The sequence below is a fragment of the Tachypleus tridentatus genome, chromosome 7 (genome assembly GCF_004210375.1).
Source record: "Tachypleus tridentatus isolate NWPU-2018 chromosome 7, ASM421037v1, whole genome shotgun sequence".
Classification (NCBI taxonomy): Eukaryota; Metazoa; Arthropoda; class Merostomata; order Xiphosura; family Limulidae; genus Tachypleus; species Tachypleus tridentatus.
This window is the reverse complement of record NC_134831.1, coordinates 15,619,709-15,643,205: the sequence shown is the minus strand read 5'-3', so window position 1 is coordinate 15,643,205 and position 23,497 is coordinate 15,619,709. Positions and strand designations below refer to the sequence as shown.

The following is a 23,497-nucleotide window of genomic DNA, read 5'->3' as shown; positions in this document are numbered from 1 at the left end:
AACACCTCATACAAAGAGAGTCAGTCACGTCTAGAACATCTTGTCCAACCTGACGCATGAATGTTTCTCTCAATGAACTGTAGGTTCTTTCATGAAACTTTGTAAAGATTTACCTGTTTATTGTAACTACACTATTCAATGATGTATCAGTACACTTTTACCTCTGATACTGTTTCCTTATAATGCAATACTAATCAAAACATGAAAAGCCTCAATCCATTACTTACCAAAATTTCCCACGTTTCTTTTAAATTATCTCTAAGAACTGATAAGTAATGGAATTATGTTCTTTTCTCGCTATGGTTATTTTTTTATTTTAAATATATTATTAAGCATCAGAGAGAACTGAAATATCTCCTGCTACGATTTATTTATTTATTTTGGAACGGATGAATTATAATCTTTAAACGTTTCGTTTTAATTTTAACTGTCTAGTCAAAGTCAGTTTAGTTTGATAATAGTTTGTATAAATCAGGTAATAATATTATCAGTTATACAGGTTAATATAACGAATATCCTCTAGATATGATGATAAGTTGTGAGTGTAATTCTATGAGCAACGAATAAACTAGAACTGAATAAGGACTAATAGATAAGATAATTTTAGATGTGAAAAATGTGAATATCAGACGATATAGAACGTGGATAGTTATCATCATCATTCAACTGGCCATGCATGACCATGCGGTTACAGCGCTCGACTCGCAATCCTGGGGTCATGGGTTTAAATTCTCGTCACGTCAAACATGTTGGCCCTTTCAACCGTTGGGACGTTATTATGTGACGGCAAAAAGAGTAGCTCAAGAGTTGGCGGTGAGTGGTGATGAGTATCTGCCTTCCCTCTACTCTTACTCTGCTAACTGGCCCGGCATGGCCAAGCGCGTTAAGGCGTGCGACTCGTAATCTGAGAGTCGCGGGTTCGCATCCCCGTCGCGCCAAACATGCTCGCCCTTTCAACCGTGGGGGCGTTATAATGTGACGGTCAATCCCACTATTCGTTGGTAAAAGAGTAGCCCAAGAGTTGGCGGTGGGTGGTAATGACTGGCTGCCTTCCCTCTAGTCTTACACTGCTAAATTAGGGACGGCTAGCACAGAAAGCCCCCAGTAGCTTTGTGCGAAATTCAAAAACAAACAAACAAACTCTTCTAAATTAGCTATGGCAGCGTAGATAGCCCTCGTGTACCTTTGCGTGAAATTGAAAAATAAACCAAACCTTTATTATTTTAGTCCAAGAGATGTTACACAGTGACTCCTGGGCAAGTCTGCGTTCTGATATAACTACTAAATGAACTTGAATATATGTGGTGGGCAAAGCGCAGATAGCTCATTGTGTGGATTTTCGTTTAACAAAAAATAAACCTGTTTCAAAGATAAATATATTATTGACATTGAATTAATTCGGTTTATAACTTCTTTAAAGAAGTATCAAAATATAACAGCCTTTACAGGATACGAAATCCACCCTTCCCCCCTGTGCGCTACAGGCAAACTTAGGAATAACAACGTTTAAAGCAAGCGTTTCATTTCTATGCTAACCAAAACGTAGGTGACCCGTTGTGTAGTTTTACAATAAAATCAACAACTGAAAATTCAAAATTATTTTAACGACAAAAACAATACAAATGTTTATTAAAATTTAAAACAACTAAAACGTGATAATTACACACGGAATAGTTAATACCAATGTCAAATTATATAGGAAATATTTATTCTTTCAACCAATTTTTTCTGTTATTCCTGCAAAATGGCGACTTGCATTAAAACCTGTTACCAACTTTATTAATTATGACATGAATACTCTATGTTTGTAATCATACATCATGAACGTAAAAATAAGAACATTGCTAAGGTAAATATTATTACACATCTTCTACGATAATGAATAACTTCATTACAAAGAAAGATAGTGTCTGTTTTTGGATGTTTTAGAGCTTATTTTATTCCACTAACTGAGGAGCTTACTGTTCTTAAATAAGTCTGCTGTGATGAAATTGTTATAACATAAAAGAAACTGCGATCTTTGAAAGCATTATAAAGAAAGGAAAGAAAAACAGTAATTATATTTATGTTTAAATTTAACCACTTTAAAACACGTGTTTAAGCTGTCGTTACTTACATATGTTTTAAATTATACTTCTTTGGTTCCTTTTGTTTTAAATTATTAACTGTTGCTATTTGTAGTTGCTCTATTATGTAAAGTTCTAAGTTACACGTGTAATTTAATAACAGATTTTTGTGGTAACAGAGAACTGTTTTGTCGAATAGCTATGTCCCCCGCTAGTACAGTGGTAAAGTAAGTCTATGGATTTACAACGCTAAAGTCGGTGGACGTAGCACATAACCCGATGTGGCTTTGCTGTGTATGAAAACACACACATACACACTCGGAGAGCAACACCTGTAATAATAAAGAAGCTAAGATCCAGTTAGGACTATGGTCACGTGTTGTTTCCTGTAATTTTATATTATTGTTTCAAGAAATTTTTCTTAGTAAAGGATAAATATGTGGATTTTTTTAAGTATCAAATTCAAGAACATAGATCAAACTAAATCTAGCAACAATAAATATACCAATAAACTTGACAATGTGTGTAGTATGATACATGTATAGAATTTACATTGGTTGAGCTAAATCCAATAAAACAGGAGAATTCTCTACTAATTCGTTATTGGCTAAGTACAAGCATGTACAACTAGGAAAGGTATGCATAATATAAACTAATTATTAAGTTCATATTTCTGCATATACTAAGTCCTTTAATTATGATATAAGACAGATAAATATATAGTTAAAACACTCACTAATAAACTGTGCAATAACAAATCTAAGATAAAGAACCAAGACTTTTTTATAAGAGATGTCTGTTCTAAGATTCCATGTTGACATTTTATTTCTATCGACGCGTAATTCTATATAAAAATAAACATTCACTTAGATGAACCTTTTCACATTCAGTTCACATATTTGCTCTAGTGGTCTAGTTCAACTGCACTTTTAAATTCGAAATGAACACGAGCAAGATGGATTGACAAACAAAACTTGAAACCCTTGTGATATATAGCTGTAAAAAGAAAATAAATTATCACACGATGGAGCGTGCTTATAAAATAGTAATTAATCATGATTTCTCATTACATCTTTCATCATTTTCAGGCACGAAGCACAAGAAAGATAAAAGAAAATCAATTCAGAATTTCGAGGAAGATTTTAGTTGGCTGTGAAAAGAATAGTAGTTTTCAGAAATGTTTTATTTGTTATTTACATTCCGAAAACTGCGTTTTAGTTGTTTTTTGGAGGGTTCCACAAATACGCATTACTCACCTTCTTAAACCTTAAACTATCATTAAATCCTAATAAGTTGCGCCAACTAAACAGTAGTTTCGTGAAAAATATCATTTGTAATGTTGTTTTTAGTAATTAAAGTCATAAATAAAAAATGCAGAGTTTCTGACAAATTACAAAACGGATTAAAACCTATTGTCCACTTTATTAATGGCTGTTGTGTAATAAGCACAACAAAAGACTCAGTGCTTGAAAACACTATAACCATATACAATCGAGTCAATATAAGCACACCAATTTTGTTATTCTCAGTTTTCGTTCTTTTTTTTATCTTATAAAGTCTTGTTCAACCGTAATCAATACAACTGATCAACTCCCGAATGTAAGAAAGTCACGAGTCGTTACTAACAAAACCCTTCTTATATATCGTAGTGTAAGTGTTTTAGGCACTTACTGAAAGGAATACCAATGTATCTGTGTTCTTCTTAATATAGATATAATAAGTTATGCTGGAAGCCTTTTTTATACCTCTGAGTATTTGGTTTGTTTTCGCTTTTAATGACGAACTTTCTGTCTCAACTTGACATCAACTGAATTCGTTCTGCCTATGCACATTTACGTGTTCTGAGAAGTATGTTCATATATTTTATAATCATGTAATCTACCATAACCTTGTCTATTTATATCGTGCTCTTTAATATAATTAGAACTGCAGAATAATATTAGAATACTTTGGTGATACACGTAAAAATTTTGTCTACACGTACAATGAATCGTGTTTTACGGATTCCTCGAATTTTGTACATATTTCAGTATCATTGTGTATAGGCTTAGTCTAATCCAAATTATTGTAACACGATGTTGTCCGTTCTAAATGTAATAATCTAAGGCGCACGTATAGTGTCAAATTCATTATCTAGTTAGAACATTGCTCTGGGACATTTCGCTTATTTCAGGTGTTTGGATATTAATCTGTTTCGGATATATCATTTTTGAAACTGACATGTAATGGTAAACTACTTCAAAGGCTAATTACTATCAAATAAGCTATTACTATTGTTACGTATTATAATTTATCTCGTACGAGCTTCCAATTTATTATGTTACTTATTACAATTCCAAATAACCTTGAATCGAATTAAATTGTAATTTAGATTTAAATGTTAATTGAATCTAGAGATATATCAAAGTTATGTTTACCAGCAAGATAGATACACACACAGTTTTCTTTATTAACACAGATATATTTTAATATATAAAAATAATACAATTTATAATAACGGTTATTACAAATAGAAATGTATATTCAAAAGTTTTAGAAACTTACAAACAATATTGAGTCTTTTATCTGGTCTAGAACTGAATACTTTACCGACGGTTCACGATAAGCGAATTAATTTCGAGTTGACTGTACTATCTCTCGCTGATCACACCTAAGTTTCTAACCGCTGAAGTTAAACAGTTTGTAATGTTTGAGATATATAAAAGTTTCCAGTCAAATATCTGTAGTTTCTCGATTATTAAGTGTTAATCATGGTTATAACTTTAGATGTTTATAGTATACCAATTGTAGCAAACCAACAATATAAGCTCTCTCTCCGCGAAATTTCAGTTGGCAATAATACTGGTATTTACATACATGTATCATATAATACATATACATTGTAAATTCTTACGCTCTAGTGTCTTCTACAAATTCAGGAAGTCTGAGAGAATTTCGCAATACACATTTAATAGTATAAGTTACATGGATTTCTAAATATATATATTTAATTAAAACAGCAAAGATATTAAAATAAATAAGTAATTTTAAATTTGTTACACTATATAAATTTGTTATATGATTTTCAAACCTCTCTTGCTCGTTCAAGAGGTCATTTTACAGCTTATAAATGCTTCTAACTACCATGACATAATATGTACAAAAGTGTTAAATATTGTACTTGTCCACAATACAGATTTGTAATTTGAAATGTATAGTTGAGGCCTAAGCCTCTTATTGTTTCAAACCTCCTAGTACAATGTGTTATTCAGTAAAGAAAACTTCAAATATACATTTGTTTTAAACCATTCAACCAAGAATGTGTACACACTTACAAAAATGTATTTTCAATATCTGTACAAATTAAAACATAATACACTGTGAAAGCAACTTTTTGTACACAATATCAAATTGCAGTTTTGGTCAGTACAGGAATGATGGCATGAAAAAAATTTACTGAATTTGCACCTATAGGTTTAGACCACGTTCAGGCGACTAAGCACAAAAGTTAGTCATTGATCATTGCATTAACACTGAAGAAGAATTTAAATAACAGCTAATAACATCAATTACTGGTTTATAATTCGTGTGACATGTAAGTGTAAGGAGCTCTACCTCATCAAATGATGTAATGATAAATGGCAGTTACAACATTAACTGCTACCTGACTTATTCAAATGATGTAATGATAAATGGCAGTTACAATATTAACTGTTGCCTGATTTGTTGAATGTCTCTTTTTCCATCTTTGCTAAACATCACCATGTGGTTTAGGGCGTTCAACTCGCAATTTGAGGATCGCAAGCTCAAATCCCCGTCCCATCAAACATGCTCGCCCTTTCAACTGTAAAAGGTGTTATAACGTGACGGTCAATCCCAGTATAGGGTGATAAAAGAGCAGTCCGAGAGTTGGCAGTGAGTAGTGATGACTAATTTCATTCCTCTTTCTAGTCTTTCATTTTTAAGCTAATGAATAGTTCTCGTGCAACTTTATGCAAAATTCAAAACAAGCAAACGAACTCTGATTCTCTGTTCTTCTTCGTTCAAAATGGCAGAATGTTATGTCAAAGGTCACACCTGAATAAGATCACCTAGTTGTAACCAAGTGTCAGAGAGAATCTTGACATATAATTACGACCCAAGTAATACAGAAAATGTGAATTATTAATTGCCTGAGTAAAATTCCCAGTAAAGTACATACACTCTAAACAACATTTCGGGTTTAATATATATATACAGTTATGTGAAAACGTTAGGACACCCTATGAAAGCCTGTGTATTTTTGAAACATTTTTGGATATATAGATATTTAATCTCAATTTTAAAATACTGAGAGATTATAAGAATATAACTAAACAATTAAAACTGAAGAAAAGACTTTTCAAGATCTTCTGTAAATGTAATTCTACAAAAATGCACATTCTAACTGAGGAAAAAGTTAGGACACCCCCACATTTATTCCCACTTAAAATGGCTCAACTCACACACAGGTGTATCACACCAGATGCACATGATTAGAAGATCGTTATTCGGCATTTTGAATGAGGCTTGCCCTATTTAAACCTCAGACAATTTGTTTGGTATGCTTCTGACTGTTGAGGCCTTCAAAAAGAAAATTGTAGCAGCTTATGACTTTGGTAAGGGACTTAAAAAGATCCCAACTATTTGAAAATCAGCCGTTCCACTGTCCAAAAAAATAGTCAACAAGTGGAGGGCTTTCAAAACAACTGCCAACATGCCCAGGTCTGGTCGTCCAAGCAAGTTCACCCTGAGAGCAAACCGCAAGATTTGAAAGTGCATGCCTCTACAATCAGAAAGAGACTGCACAAGTTTAACTTGCATGGGAGGTGTGCAAGGAAAAAACCTTTGCTCTTTAAGAGAAACATCAAGGCCAGACTGAAGTTTGCCAGAAAGAATGTAGACAAAGACCAGGACTTCTGGAATAATGTTCTTTGGACAGATGAATCCAAAATTGAATTATTTGAACACCAGAACATGTTTGGCGTAAACCAAATACAGCATTCCAGGAAAAGAACCTCATACCAACTGTGAAGCATGGAGGTGGAAATGTCATGGTTTGGGGCTGCTTTGCTGCAGCAGGACCTGGACAGCTCACAATCATAGAATCCACCATGAATTTTACTGTGTATCAGAGGGTGCTTGAGGATCATGTGAGACCATCTGTACGAAAATTAAAGCTGAAGCGGAACTGGACCCTGCAACACAACAATGACCCAAAACATACCAGTAAATCCACCAAGGCCTGGCTGAAAACTAAGAAATGGAGAGTCCTGGAATGTCCGAGTCAAAGCCCAAATCTTAATCCCATTGAGATGCTGTGGGTTGACTTGAAACAGGCTGTACATGCAAGAAACCCCTCAAACATCTCACAGCTGAAAGAATTCTGCATTGAGGAGTGAGGCAAACTTTATTCAGACTGATGTCAGAGACTGGTAGATGGCTACAAAAACGTCTCACTGCAGTTATTTCAGCCAAAGGGAGTAACATTAGCTATTATGGGGTAGGGTGTCCTAACTTTTTCCTCAGTTAGAATATGCATTTTTGTAAAATTACATTTACAGAAGATCTTGAAAAGTCTTTTCTTCAGTTTTAATTGTTTAGTTATATTTCTATAATTTCTCAGTATTGTTAAAATTGAGATTAAAAATCTATATATCCAAAAATTTTACAGAAATACACAGACTTTCATAGGATGTCCTAACTTTTCACATGACTGTATATAATTATCTGAACAGTGATGGTTTATAGCACTTTCATGTCCTTTATATATTGTATATTCTATGTTCGTATTTCTTTAACAGTTTGTTGAAATTCACTTGTTTTATTGTTTAATATTCATGACGTGAAACAAAAATCGGAAATTGCCTTTGTTACTGTTTAAAAATATGCAAGATAAATCTTTAGTCACCGCATATACAAATTATTTAAAACGCGTAACAAATAGTTAATCTATAGTTCTGTTTGTTCGATTTTCTTTTGTTACCTGCCTTGTGCCATAAACTCTAAAGCTTGGTGTAGAAACATCCATCGTACGAGAGCTCTGGTTTGTAAGTAAAATATCGTTTTTGATTACCCGGATGAACGGCATTCAGTGTGCTAGTTAGTTTTAATCTAATATGAATACCGTGCATACGTTCCAACTTCTTTTTTTAACACTTTTCATAAATCCCGTACTTTCTAAGAGTGCTGACTTAATAAACAATGGTCATTTAAATATTCTTGGAACAAATGGTCACAAATTTGTGGGTATTGTTTACTACTTTTATTCCTTCCCCGTTAAAACGCCCCTCCACTAGTACATAGGTAAGTCTACGGATTTACAAGGCTAAAATCAGCAGTTCGATTCCTCTCGGTGGGCTCCGCAGATAGACCGATGCCTCTTTGCCACAAGAAAACACTCACATACACTCTTTTAAATATAACTCAACAATATTTCACCAACCCAAGTATAGACAGCATCTTGCGTTGTTTTGTTTTCAACAAAATTTATATTTTTTCTGGTGAGAATAAAAATAATCTTAGAAATTTTAGTAACCTCTGACTTATAAAAATATAGCGTAATTTCTTTAAGTATGCCATACGTTTTCAAGCGTATACTTTAACTCTTATTAAACGAAAACATGAAAACCATTGTGGTGTTTTTAGTTTCGAAATAAGTGCATTCCATATATATATATATAGTTATGAATAAACCCGGCATGGAAAATAATGGTACAGGAAAAATGTTTTCACAAGATCACATCCATGAACTGACAAGGAAAACAAACAATCACATCAAAGTTTCATTTCCTTACACTGAGTATTGTTATTTACGTTTTTGATCTTCTGTCAGGCTTCGTATATCTGTTTTCAACGCAAAATATTCGTTCTTCAACTGGATCCAGCAGAGCACTTGTAAAAAAAGTGTGTTTAAACATAAATTACTTCGAAAGAATGGTGCATTTATTCTATTTTAAAAATTAATAATGAACTCAATATTCAATTGTAACTGCTTGGTTTAGTTTTGATTTGTTTTGAATTTCGCGCAAAGCAACTCGAGAGCTATCTGCGCTAGCTGTCCCTAATTTAACAGTGTAAGACGAGACGGAAAACAGCTAGTCATCACCGCCCACCGCCAACTCTTGGGCTACTCTTTTACCAACGAATAGTGGGATTAACCATCACATTATAACGCCCCCATAACTGAAAGGGTGAACGTGTTTGGTGTGACGGAGATTCGAATCCACGACCCTCAGATTGTGAGTCGAGTGCCTTAACCATCTAGCCATGCCGGGCCAAGTGTAACTGCAACCTCTTCAGAAACAAACAAACTATTGAAGACGGGTATGTAGTTTTGTTGTTGTTGTTTTTTCTAGCAGGAGTTCGATACCTTAGAAAGTTTTAACTCACTCTTGAATTTTCAAAACGTTTATACGTTTCACTCTAGGATTTGAAGACAAAATAAGCCTCATTACATTTTGGATTTTGGATCTTAAAAAAAACAACTAAAAATAGAAAAGCGAGTACTTAAAGCTGCTACGTAATACAGAGAGCCGTGTACTCGAGAATACATCGGTTTCCAATTCAGTCATCTGAAAGGGAGTTAAAATGACATACATTAAAAGTATAGCGAAACGGTAAGTGACAGCTGCACGTCACAGTTAACCGGTCTGATACCAAGAACAATAATTAAACAGTAGCATAACATTATGGCTGGGGCATAATCTAAGAAACATAATACAGCTGTAACTCATACCATTTTCAGGAATACGTTGCTGTTACACGTAACATTCTATTGAAAATCAACTTGTCAACAGCTAAAAGGAGCTCAATATGTACTTCAGTCATTGAGAGATGCACATGAAATCAAAAACTGTATCAAAATAACTGAATAGTTTCACGTTATAGTATTTTTATTTAAAAATAAAAAACACAATCAAAACTATGCAGGATGAAGATACCTGATGTAAAAACCTACCAAAACAGAGAAGGAAAAAATAGAACAATTCTAAAAAGAATTTATAAACAGAACTTCACGAATATCTCCGGTAAAAAACAAAAACAAAATAATAGCTCGAGAAAGTGAACTTCTTCCTCAAGATCTGAACTTTGTTTTTCTCTTTACTTTGTAAATAAAATACAAAGTTTGAAGAATAAAGGTTAAAAAATAAAGCAGTGGATTTTAACAAATGAATGTATTAAAACTCAAGTTGTACACTTCTTAGTTAAGAATAAAAAAATAAAAACAATGTTTTTTGACATAATGGAAAATTATATATTTATTAAATATTTCAGCCAAGCATTTTCACCAACCTTCATCAGGGCTAATGACAAGGTTATGATGGTAACTGTGTTACCGATACTTGTCAATGTTGTAATCACCACTTCTGATGATGGTAACTATGTTACCGATACTTGTTGATGTTGTAGTCACCACCCCTAATGATGGTAACTGTGTTACCGATACTTGTCGATGTTGTAGTCACCACCCCTAATGATGGTAACTGTGTTACCGATACTTGTCGATGTTGTAGTCACCACCCCTAATGATGGTAACTGTGTTACCGATACTTGTCGATGTTGTAGTCACCACCCCTAATGATGGTAACTGTGTTACCGATACTTGTCGATGTTGTAGTCACCACCCCCTAATGATGGTAACTGTGTTACCGATACTTGTCGATGTTGTAGTCACCACCCCCTAATGATGGTAACTGTGTTACCGATACTTGTCGATGTTGTAGTCACCATCCCTAATGATGGTAACTGTGTTACTGATACTTGTCGATGTTGTAGTCACCACCCCTAATGATGGTAACTGTGTTACCGATACTTGTCGATGTTGTAGTCACCACCCCTAATGATGGTAACTATGTTACCGATACTAGTCGATGTTGTAGTCACCACCCCTGATGATGGTAACTGTGTTACCGATACTTGTCGATGTTGTAGTCACCACCCCCTAATGATGGTAACTGTGTTACCGATACTTGTCGATGTTGTAGTCACCACCCCTGATGATGGTAACTGTGTTACCGATACTTGTCGATGTTGTAGTCACTAATCCTAATGATCGTAGCTGTGTTACTGATACTAGTCGATGTTGTAGTCACTAATCCTAATGATGGTAACTGTGTTATCGATACTTGTCGATGTTGTAGTCACTAATCCTAATGATGGTAACTGTGTTACCGATACTAGTCGATGTTGTAGTCACCACCCCTGAAGATGGTAACTGTGTTACCGACACTAGTCGATGTTGTAGTCACCACCCCTGATGATGGTAACTGTGTTACCGATACTTGTCGATGTTGTAGTCACTGATCCTAATGATCGTAGCTGTGTTACTGATACTAGTCGATGTTGTAGTCACTAATCCTAATGATGGTAACTGTGTTACCGATACTTGTCGATGTTGTAGTCACTAATCCTAATGATGGTAACTGTGTTACCGATACTAGTCGATGTTGTAGTCACCACCCCTGATGATGGTAACTGTGTTACCGATACTTGTCGATGTTGTAGTCACCACCCCTGATGATGGTAACTGTGTTACCGATACTTGTCGATGTTGTAGTCACTAGTCCTAATGAAGGTAGCTGTGTTACTGACACTAATTGATATCGTAGTCACTTGTCTTAAAGATGGTAACTGTGTTACTGATACTATTCGATGTTGTAGTCACTAGTCCTAATGATGGTATCTCTGTTACAACTACTAGTTGACATCGTAGTCACTAATCCTAATGATGGTATCTCTATTACAACTACTAGTTGACATTGTAGTCACTAGTCCTAATGATGGTAACTGTGTTAATCATCAAAAACTTTGTTGGTGTGACCGTGCTTAATAGTCACAATAACTCAATAACACTCGTTGATCAAAGTGTAGATCGGACTTAGACTTCGAGATTAAATGATTTTCCGAATAATAAATTTATTTATTAGATTACCTTGTCGAAATTATTGTACTTTTCTTTTTAGAAATGTCTCCCGCTGGTACAGCGGTAAGTCTACGGATTTACAACGCTAAAATCAGGGATTCGATTCCTCTCGGTGAGCTCGGCAGATAGTCCAGTGTGGCTTTGCTGTAAGAAAAACACATAAAAATACAATTTTTAGAAACGCAAACAAAACTAAATCAATCTATAATATCATGAATAGACCTGATGTAACAAACTGTCAAAACTGGAAAAAACAACAAAATTAACATTCAGAGAAAGCTACTTTTCACTATGATATTTTGCAGCACTTAGTTTTCTATTGTTTCATTCTATTAAATCATATTGATAATACAATAAACTTAAATATTCCTTGTTCTTTCTCAGTTAAATAATCGGAAAACAACAAAACAAGTTATTTGAACTTTAAATATAATGATCAGATCAGAAAACGAAACCCCCAGAAAAAAATCCATACGTGGTTAGTTAGCGTTCCCGATGTTGTTTGAATTAAGCACAAAGCTACTCAATGGGCAATCTGTGCTCTACCCACCACGGTTATCGAAACTCGGTTTTTAACATTGTAAGTCCGCAGACATAACGCTGACCCACTGAGGGGCTAGCGTTCCCGAACTAGGAATCCAAAGATTCACAGTCCAATGTTGCAAAAACTAGCTTCGCGTTTCGGGGTCGTAAATTCAGTAAAAGAGTGACTGTCAAATTCCACTATTCTGTTACGTAAGAATATCTCATAACCTAGCAGTAGGTGCGGTTCACAATCTGTCTTTTTCTCTAATCTTGTCAAACAGCTCAAAATTAGAGAGCTCTGCGCATTATTTCGTCTTGTAGCTGTGCGGGAGATTTTTGAAAGAAACAAAGAAGAATCACAAATTATAAACACTGTATTTTGAATTATATTTCCCAATACACATGAACAACTCAACACAATTTTCCTCCCAGCTTCTGCCGCTACACAGATTACTTGATATTAATATAACAGAATTCAGTCAAGCGTTATTATAGTAGTTTCTGATATACCATAAATCCTTTTGTTACATGTTGTTTCAATCAACCAGACAATATTTACAAATTACATAAACTGGATGTTTCCAATTAATTTCTTCGTTTGTATTTATCTTTGTTGTTTTGAATTAAGCACAAAGCTACACAATGGGCTATCTGTGCTCTGCCCACCACGGGTATCGAAACCTGGTTTTTAGCGTTGTAAGACCGCAGACATACCGCTGAGCCATTGGGGGGCAGCACTTATCTATCCACCGTGTACTTCACAAAGTAACAGGTATGAATAATTTTAAATGAATAAACCTTTGATTATTTGGAATAATATAGCGAAAACCCTGGTAGAAAGACTTTTAAGATACGTTATGCCTTTTGTAGATTTAAAAGATGTTGTGTCCTCTAGTTTGCTTTCATTTGTTCTCGAAAAGGTGGAATAAGTTAGTTAGTTTGTTTGTTTGTTTTTTGAATTTCGCGCAAAGCTACTCGAGGGCTATCTGCGCTAGCCGTCCCTAATTTAACAGTGTAAGACTAGAGGGAAGGCAGCTAGTCATCACCACTCACCGCCAACTCTTGGGCTACTCTTTTACCAACGAATAGTGGGATTGACCGTCACATTATAACGCCCCACGGCTGGGAGGGCGAGCATGTTTGGTGCGATCGGAATTTGAACCCGCGACCCTCAGATTACGAGTCGAACGCCTTAACACGCTTGGCCATGCCGGGCCTGTTGGAATAAGATCAAAAAGTTGTGAAATAATATGGTAATATCGTTTTAGTGCTACATAAAACAGAAAAAAAAACACAAAATACACTGGTGACGTCAGAAATAGCACGATTATAAACATACTCCATGTGTTTTATTTATCATGGTGTGTTTCATTTATTAAAAATAGGTACTGTTATTGTTATTGTGTTATTAGTAGGTTCTATACAAATAAAAGTTTTATTTTCACTACAATGTTCTGTTTCTTTAAAATGTTGGTAGGCTTGTAAGGAAACGTTCCTATGTTCTGTCTTTCTAATACTTAAATATCTACCAGTCTCTCTTCTAATATAGATTATTATAGTCCTTACATTACGTCTTCCTCGACTGTAGTTGGTTTAATTCTATTTTTCATTATTATAGTCAACTTTCTTCTGCTAAAAAGTAAGTTCGCCTACAACTGTGAGTTTATACGTCTTTTATATTTCTTTCATCAGTTTCTTATCGTGTTTGATAAGTTAGGTACATAAAGAATTACATGATAAACCATGTCATCCGGATAAATTTCATCATTCATTTTTCTTGTAAACCTATCAGTTCTTAAATGTAAATTATTCGACTCATATCTCAATATTCAATTCATTCAGAAAAACAGACTTCTTTGGATTTTCGAAAGCCATTAAAAGTAACAAAGACATCTCCCAGTATTTAGTAGCGTGTGTGTGTTCTATAACAAAGCCACATCAAGCTATCTGCTGAGCCCACCCACGGAAATCGAACCCCTGATTTTAGCGTTGTTAATCCGTAGACATACCGTTGTACTAGCGGTAGCGTGTAAAAATGGTTTGTTGAATTACCTTTTAACACATAAATGTAGTCAAGCTCACCTCGTTTGTTTTGTTGTTGTTGCTGTTGTTGTTTTTGTTACTTTATGGTGTTTTTTTACTGTTACAAAACATTCAAGCGGTTTCATTAACAATCCAACAATGGGACACTTCACAGCTGCTTACAAGCGTATTTTAGTGAGACACGAAATTAAAAATCATGTGACAAATGTATTAGAAATGATCGGACAGAAATCCTGGGCACTTGGTCTGAGAATGTTGTGCAACCAATGTCTAATGATTCAGACATTGTTTGAATGTCTGATCTTATTTTTCCAATCTCCGTTCTAAACATAACATGATTATATTGATGTTACAATAAGCTCTCAGAATATAAAGAAGCTGTCGTGGTCTATATTGTTTAGATAATAAAAAAAGTAAGATTGCCCTGCCAAGGCTTCACTATCCTGATAAACGTGATGGCATTTTTTTTTATTTCTTGAAACTTTCAAAGAATGTTAAAACAGCTGGCAAATAAAGTTTCCAATGGCTGCTTACAACAACGGGAGGAAATTTTCCACTGATTCGATTGGGTTTCTTTACCATTTATTTCTTAGGTTATCGGTTCAGTTCTTCAGAAAATATTTAATGAGTTAGTTATAAATGTATTAATCATATATTTAAAAATCAGTGATACGTATCTCACCAAACTGCTCCCCAGCAGTGTAGCTGTATGTCAGTAGACTTACAACGCTAAAAAGTGGGTTTTGATACCCGTGGTGGGCAGTGCACATATAGCATATTGTGTAGTTTTATGCTTAACTTCAAACAATTCACAAAACTATTCAAAAATAAGGTTTCATAAAGGAAATCAACTCATAATAAATATCAGGAGGAAACGGTTTTAAAATACAGCCCCGACAGGGTCAGGTGGTTACGGCACTCGTCTCGTAATCCGAGGGTGAAGGGTTGGAATCTCCGTCACACCAAAAATGATCGCCCTTTCAGTCGTGGGGGACTTATAATGAGACGTTCATTCCCACTATTCGTTGGTAAAAGAGTAACCCAAGAGTTGGCGGTGGGTGGCGGTAACTAGCTGCTTTCCCTCTACTTTTCTTTCGTTAACAGTCACCTCAAGTTTGATGGAAGTCGGAATATTTTCACGCTCGCCTCTTGGCTGTGATTCATTAACATTTTTCACATGCTCTTATCGACTAAAGTAAGGGTGTTAAAATATAGTGCGTTATAGATAATTCGTTATTTGCATGGAACAAATATTATCATATTTAGCACTATAGCAATTCATTGTTAGTGACTAAGCACTTTTTAACTCATATTTTTTGTAAGATGTTTGCGAGTGTTTTAGTGATTGTGAAATATTGTTAGTACTTTTAAACATTTAACTAATAATTCTGAAACCCTGCTCTGTTCTGTGAAAATTATCACTTGTTTTCATGACACAGGTTAAACTTATTTTGCATTGTATCTTAGATGTGGTTAGGGCGTTCGATTCGTAATCTGAGGGTCGCAAGTTTGAATTCCCGTCATACCAAATATTCTCACCCTTTTAGTAATGGGGTCGTTATAATGTGACAGTGAATCGCATTATTCATTGGTCAAAGAGTAGCCCAATAGTTGGCGGTGGGTGGTGATGACTAACTGCCTTCCCTCTAGTCTTACACTGCTAAATTAGGGACGGCTAGTGCAGATAACCCTCCAGTAGCTTTGCGCGAAATTCAAAACAAACCTGAAAATACAACTAATTAAATCTGTGCTATTTATGCACCAAAAACTATATTGCAAATGTTTTATAGTTGCAACTTCTGGAAATAAGTTACAGAAAATGTGTTACTTGTTGCCTTAAACACCAATAAATAGCCTTAAGAAATATTATGAATGAATTTTAGTGAATGACAATAAGATATAGGGTTCAATAGTGTTTTAAGCAACAGCAAAATACTTAATATAGTTGACTGATATAAGTTTAGTAAAGAGAATCACATTCATTCCGTGTTACCTGAGTACTAATAAATTTATTTGACAACAAATTTAGCTGATAATTTTAATACAGGAAATGAGATACAATATATATTATTTAAAATCGCGGTTTTCAAACTTTCTACGGTCGCCAATTTTTGCAGTGCAAAATTAGGCCTAATAAGATCGAAATAAACCTAGCAATAAAAAGTGATATTTTTAACACTTACACATTTATGTGAAGGATATTATTTTTTTCTCATGCACGTGAAAAATTGTTGGTGCCATCTTTGTCATTTTAAATGGAAGAAAATATTGGCGAGTCTATGCAGGCTAAGAGTGAGTCTAAAAATACAGAGCGTGAAGTGTATACATATGTAGAAGAGAAACTGTGTTTTGTATCCCCGTACTATTATTGATAAATGTACTACGGTTTGAGAATCCCAGACTTGAATACCAGATATATAACATTAAAACAAATTTGGCTATTATTACTTCTGTAAGTTAGAATAAAATATGGAAAATGTGGGATCTATTTAAGCTTCGGTGAAAATGTTACAAGAAAAATGCATTTGAGATACTTGGATGGCAGATGTGAACAGTTTTTAATGAGCATTGCACACAACGGTAATTAGAAAGACGACAAAGCACTATACATTATAATTATACATCACTATACATTATAATTATACATCACTATACATCATAATTATACATCACTATACATCATAATTATGCATCACTATACATCATAATTATACATCACTATACATTATAATTATACATCACTATACATTATAATTATACATCACTATACATTATAATTATACATCACTATACATCATAATGAAAAATATAACAACATCAAACTTTACTGTTACATATAAAGAGAGTACTGTGTTAATATATAGTTATATATAAACAGACTACTGTGTTAATATGATGTTACATGTAAACAGAGTACTGTGTTAATATAATGCAACAAAAACGGACAGTGATTGCACTCATTGAATTTAATTTTTGTATATTACAAAATACACTTTGACCAATTTTGCTTCATGTGTGAACTGTGAATTTAATGCTTAAAAAGCAACTCGTTCAAACACTGAATTACATGACAGTATAAGAATCATGGAAGCAGATATTTTCTGTGCAATCCAATATGGCGTCAGGATCACGAAATAAATAATCCATTACACCCAATGATTAACGTCTTCACTTTCCGCTGCGTGGACTTTTTCTTCTTTTTCTGATGCAACCATTTGGTTCTGGTTTGTTTTGAATTTCGCGCAAAGCTACACGAGTGTTATCTGCGTTAGCCGTCCCTAATTTAGTAGTATGAATCTAGAGGGTAGGTAGCTAGTCATCACCACCCACCGCCAACTCTTCAGCTACTCTTTTACCAACGAATAGTGGGATTGACATAACATTATAACGTTCCCACGGCTGAAAGGGCGAGCATGTTTGGTGTGACGGGAATTCGAACCCGTGACCCTCGGATAATGAGTCGAGTACCTTAACCACCTGGCCATGCCGGGCCCTGATGCGACCGACATGCCACCTGGTCACAAGAAACAATCATTATTAGTTTTACTACATTATTTTTCGTCTCATAACATTATGAAAGACCTTAAAAATCTCATAGGAAATAATTATCCATTTTTCGAAGAATATTATTTCTGTAGTTTTGTGAACTTACATGAGTTCTCAAGTATTTCAATAACTGGTACGTATATTTTCCTAAGTTATATTAGACCATTTACGCCGTATATTCGTATATTCTGCAAGCAAAATTAATATCAGTTTGAGAAAATATTGTATAATCTTATTTTATATTTTTATCACGGGTAGTTTTTAATGAGAACAAATAAAACTTTGTAACTTATAAACAAAAACAGTTTCAAATAGGCTAGTATACCATTACACAACAATTACTAGTATACAATTATACAACAATTACTAGTATACCATTACACAACAATTATTGAATCGATTTATTTTGAATTCCATTTAGTTATTAGCGATGTACAATGCAGTTCTTTTAAATATAGTCTCCATTGCTACAGCGGTACGTCTACGAGTTTACAACGCTAAATCAAGGGCTCGATTCCCCTCGATGGACTCAACAGATAGCCCGACGTGGCTTTGCCATAAGAAAACAAACACACATACACACTTTCCAATATTTCGAAAGGAAAACTTATGTAATTATATATGAAATTACGTACATTTCATACAATTAACAAAATTATAAGTAACTGTAATAGTTTTAAAGTAGAACCATCAATCTTTTGATCGTAAAATAAGCACTTATGTAGACTTAGGCTTACTATACTTTCTTTATAGAACTATTCAGGCTGTTTCATAAATATTGTTTCATGTTAGTCGTCAATGCACTTTGCTGCTTCTAATGAAACATATTAGACTTACAGCTTGCAGTAGTTTATCCAAAAATTAACCTAACTCATAGTTTATACTTGTTGTGAAGAACTAAAATCTGAATCACGTCAACCCTGTTTTTTTAATTCTTCAAAAACAAGAGACAAGAAAAGCCTAATTGCGGTATATTTTATGGACTTCTGTTTTTGTGTTGTATACTGAACGACATTTCAAATTTTATACTGATCATTACTAGTAAAAGAGCTGACGTCCCAAAATTATCCGGAAAGCCAAACAAAATTTAAACCATCAAACTAACAGCGGAAGTAACAGAAGCCCCAAAGACACCGAGACCAGCATACAAAGTACCAACATAGAGCAAACTAGATAAGAAAATAAAGAAACAAAACTGAAGAAACAGATAGGAAAAGAACTTCATAAAACTTTTATTGTTGCTGAATTCAGGCTTAATTCAACCAAAAGAAATGAGCGAAATGTTAAAGAAATTCTAATAGCAACTTTAAGCTCGAAATGTTTAAAATATGACTCTAAACGTAGACCAATGTTTAAAACTTTATTTTTGTAAATATTAGGGTTTAAAAACGTAGATAAAACGTGTGCCAGAATGAACGTAGTGTTTAAAAATATATTTCGAAAATTGACGAACTTTTGCTTTCCGTAGAGGTTCAATTAAATGTGTCACTTTGTTACTATGTTCCTTTGGTCAAATTTAAGTGCTTATATTGAAGTGGTCTGGTTTGAATTTCGCGCAAACCTACACGAGGGCTATATGCGCTAACCGTCCTTAATTTGCAAGTGTAAGACTAGAGGAAAGACAGCTGGTAATCGCCATCCATTGTCAACTCTTGGCCTACTTTTTTTATAGACGAACAGTGGGATTGAACGTAACATTATAACACTCCCAAAACTGAAAGGGCGAGCATGTTTGTTGTCACGGAAGTTCGAACCCGTGACCTTCAGATAACGAGTCGAGTGCCTTAGCCACCTGGCCATGTTGGGCCCACTGAAAAGGAAATAGGTAAATAAATCAACTAAATAAAAGCAGATTATATTATTTGCTAATATTAGAATTAATATATATCGTAAGCCTCACGGTGGGACTCCGGTAAGTCTTCGGAGTTACAATACTAAAATCAGAAGTTCGATTCCTCCTGGTGGACACAGCAGATAGCATGATGTAGCTTTGCCAAAAATACCCATTTATATTTATTGTAAAATTTCCAGTGATAAAATTAGTATTCGCTGTCAGTGTTCACGAGGTGCTCGCGTTGCAAGCGCTCAGTCCAGCGTTTAAAGTCATATTAATACAGACCTTACATTTTTGACAATGAAATTTCCCAACAATATGCATGCTCAACTTTTTTCTTCACACTCGCATATCCAACTTTCTTCTTCTCACGCTCATGCGATCATGAAAAAGAATAATTGCATACTTTCACCGTTATTTTAACATCTAAAAAAATTGAAGATATTGAAAATGTTGAATGTTTCTGGAAAGCTGCAGTGGCTCGAGAAGCAAATTTATGCGGAAATGGTGTACCCAGTTTTGTAAACTTCCTGTATAGATGTATACCGTTCTTCATAAAGCAAAATTTTTGTCATTCTTATTTAAGGAGAAGACTAATAACCATATATATTTTAGGCCTAATAGGTAAACCATATATATGTAAAAACTACGAGAACAACAACAGTTTTGTTTCCTCTTTTCCTTTGTGTTTAAGTTACAAAAAAAAATCGTTTTTAAAGTTTAAAGGTACAATTATTTCGATCATTGGTTTCATTATATTGAGAAATGATGAGTTTTGTGCTATGTTATATAAATGTGCGCAAATGTCTCAAATAATTGAATGGCAAATATTAAATATACTAACACTTGGACTACTATTTTCCGCGTATTTCTAGAACAAGCAGTACTGTGTCTTATAAAGGATGTGTGTTTATCTACAACAGCGTTAATTCTAATCATGATGGCTAATTCTAACCTGTAAGATAATGAACAAGAATTTGGTTTTGGTTTGTTTTGAGTTTCGCGCAAAGCTACACGAGAGCACCCGACTTAATTTTTCTGGTATTTTATTAAATATTGATCTTTAAGGTAGTGACAACTTTTTACTGGACATCTTATTGTTTCATGTAGTAAAAGTATCGTCAACATTTTGTCGAAAAAAAATGAAACTGTGAAAACAGACATTATTATTAACATATTACATTTGTTCATAGATGGAGACACTTTACACGATATGTCGTAATAGGTTCAAAACTACTATCTCTGACGTGTCCGCTACAGGGATAGAGCCCTACATTTTTATGTATAAGCACTAAATATTGCCTCTATTTTTATGAATGCTTAAAACTGATTCTAGTTCAAGTTGTTACTCTACCGGTGATAACTTACAACCAGGCAAGATTAGCAGAGCCATTTTTGTTCCTTTTAATTTTCAAATCGTTATAAATCATATCTCAAAAAGTACCGAAGAAGTGCGTGGCCGTTCTAAGTTGGTGGAGCGATTTGTCTGGTTAATTCCGATAAATTGGAGGGCAAGTCTGGTGCCAGCAGCCGCGGTAATTCCAGCTCCAATAGCGTATATTAAAGTTGTTGCGGTTAAAAAGCTCGTAGTTGGATCTCAGTTCTAGACAGGGGGTCCGCTTTGGCGGTTACTTCCTGGCCTAAACATCCTGCCAGTTTTCCCTCGGTGCCCTTGATTGAGTGTCTTGGGTGGCCGGCAAGTTTACTTTGGAAAAGGAAAAGGGCCGTTTACCCAGTCACAGGGTATCTAATCAATCACAGTAAATTTTAAAAATCAATTCGCCAGCCGCCAGTGTACTCCGTCCTCGAGCCAAGGTCTGGCTCACTTCACTTTCGCTGCTTTCGTCCAGTTCTCCTGTCCTTCCTCTCACTCACAAATACACCACTCCATTTTTTGAAATGTTAAAAATAAAGTAAAAATTCCACGGATATTTTAAAACATTTCTCATGTAAGGGTACGAAGAGGAACTACAAAGTTCCTGAACACCCCAGTTGGAGAGAGAACTCTTCTGATTTCTCTCTCTCTAAACTAAACCCCTGCCACGTTAGTTTGCGTTTGTGTACCGAAGAAGTTCTAACCTATATTCGACTTATTGATAACACCAGTTAAATTATTAAAATCCGATAATCTGTTTTATATATCAAGGCAAAAATCACCGTACATTACTAGTTAAACGAACATTATATTGTAGACATTTGGAATTTATAGCAAATGCGATTTATGAATTTGCACCAACTTGGAAGATGAGTCGTATAAAACCTCACAGTGCACTTTAGCACAGAACCTAATTTACCACAAAATAGAATGTATTTGGTGCAGAAATCCTAAAGCAAACAAAACTAGGCCTACTTACTAGAAATTAGAATGTGAATAAAGATCTTTTTCATCTATTTTGGAACAATTATTGCTTCTTCTTTAAGTAAATATAAATACGTTACTTGTTTTAGGATATTAGGTCAAGAACACACGAGTATTTTTCTTGCTAGCTGTCTCTAATTTTGAGCTGATAAATTAGACGGAAATCAGACAGTCAACAGCGCCCACCACTAACTCTCTGGTTACTCTTTGACCAAAAGATGAGGTTTGACTGTCACCTTTAAAATGCATTTATCATCATAAAGTACATAACTTTAGTTGATTTTGTTTTTTCTCCACTGGCAGTAAACGGTCTAGGACGTGAGACCCTCTGATCAAAATTGTAATCTCTAAACATTGGGGCCCGCTTGACTTTATATAAAGAATATTTTGAGAAACAACTGCACACATTATCTGCTAGCTGCGTATCATGCTAATATCTTTTTATGTCACTTTTGATTATTTTATAATCTCGTCTAAGATCAACGAAAGCACAAAAATTCTGCGCCGAATTTGATTTTAAATTATTACGTGAAAAAATTTTCATTTTTAATTTATAGCTACACAACTGAAAGTAGAAGCTTTCTTATCATTCATGGAGTCAACATAAACAATTTAGTAACGATATTACTTGTAAACTAATAGAAAATAAATAATTGCTAGAAAGAACTTTAGAGACATTAGTTTTATGTTTAGTATCAGAAAAAAAATTATCTCTTGGAAATTTGCAAAGCCAACATGGTGTCTAGAAAGCAAACGACACAATTTATTTTAATACTCTAGTGAACAGGGAGTTTCTTTTATGCATTTTTACGTGACCAAAAGGAAAAAGTAAGACTTTTTTAGAAAACTTTGTTCATTCCAACTTTATTTGTCATTGTTTAAAAAATACATTGTTCATTGTGTGGTGTTTTCCTAAGCAGCAATCAATAATAGTTTCTGTAGTTAGGCAACTAAAACATATAAATTAGTAATATTTAACGTTCGTGAATATGCTCTATTATAAAAAAGAATTAAAGCAGAAGACATTATCTAATCGCCGAGAGGTGTCGCTGCCTTTCTTTTTAGCTAGGTAATTGTGTTATACCTCATCGTATATAGTAATAGTGATTAAAATCTTTTTTTTTTTTTCAAATATGAAGAAAACGTATACCTCACATAGACTCTTAGTAATTTATTCTAACTCGTGTACTTAAATATAAATC

General features: G+C 34.3%; 1 non-coding gene across 1 annotated transcript; it reads left to right on the top strand.

The window, feature by feature from the left end:
* Positions 1-21,435: 21,435 nt before the first annotated feature.
* Positions 21,436-21,487, top strand: LOC143258294 (small subunit ribosomal RNA). Its single transcript, XR_013032261.1, has one exon. It is a non-coding gene; the product is annotated as a small subunit ribosomal RNA (ribosomal RNA).
* Positions 21,488-23,497: the final 2,010 nt, after the last annotated feature.